Source organism: Penaeus monodon, chromosome 31 (genome assembly GCF_015228065.2).
Source record: "Penaeus monodon isolate SGIC_2016 chromosome 31, NSTDA_Pmon_1, whole genome shotgun sequence".
NCBI classification, from domain to species: Eukaryota; Metazoa; Arthropoda; class Malacostraca; order Decapoda; family Penaeidae; genus Penaeus; species Penaeus monodon.
In genome coordinates this window covers 19390593-19390818 of record NC_051416.1, presented here as the reverse complement: position 1 = coordinate 19390818, position 226 = coordinate 19390593, and the positions used below count along the sequence as shown (strand labels likewise).

Here is a 226-nt window from a genome sequence, read left to right as displayed (position 1 = left end):
AGTAACAGGTGCCTGCCTTCCCCTCAACAAAAACCTTCACGGCGATACATTGTTTTCACTATCTTATCATTAGTTGTGGTTATTGTTGCTGATTAACGTAGTTGCTGTCATCATTACTCTCATTATTTTTATCATTATTGTCATAATTACTCAATTCTATTTCTTTTTTGCTTTGTGCTTATTGTTTTCATGAGTATCACCTTGTATTTTTTTTTTATCATCATTG

The 226-nt window shown here is 31.9% G+C and overlaps 1 protein-coding gene across 1 annotated transcript in view; it reads left to right on the top strand.

Annotated features, from left to right (window-relative positions):
• LOC119592912 (glyoxylate/hydroxypyruvate reductase A-like) overlaps window positions 1-226 on the top strand; it is an 11821-nt gene that overhangs the window by 7354 nt on the left and 4241 nt on the right. The window lies entirely within an intron of this gene.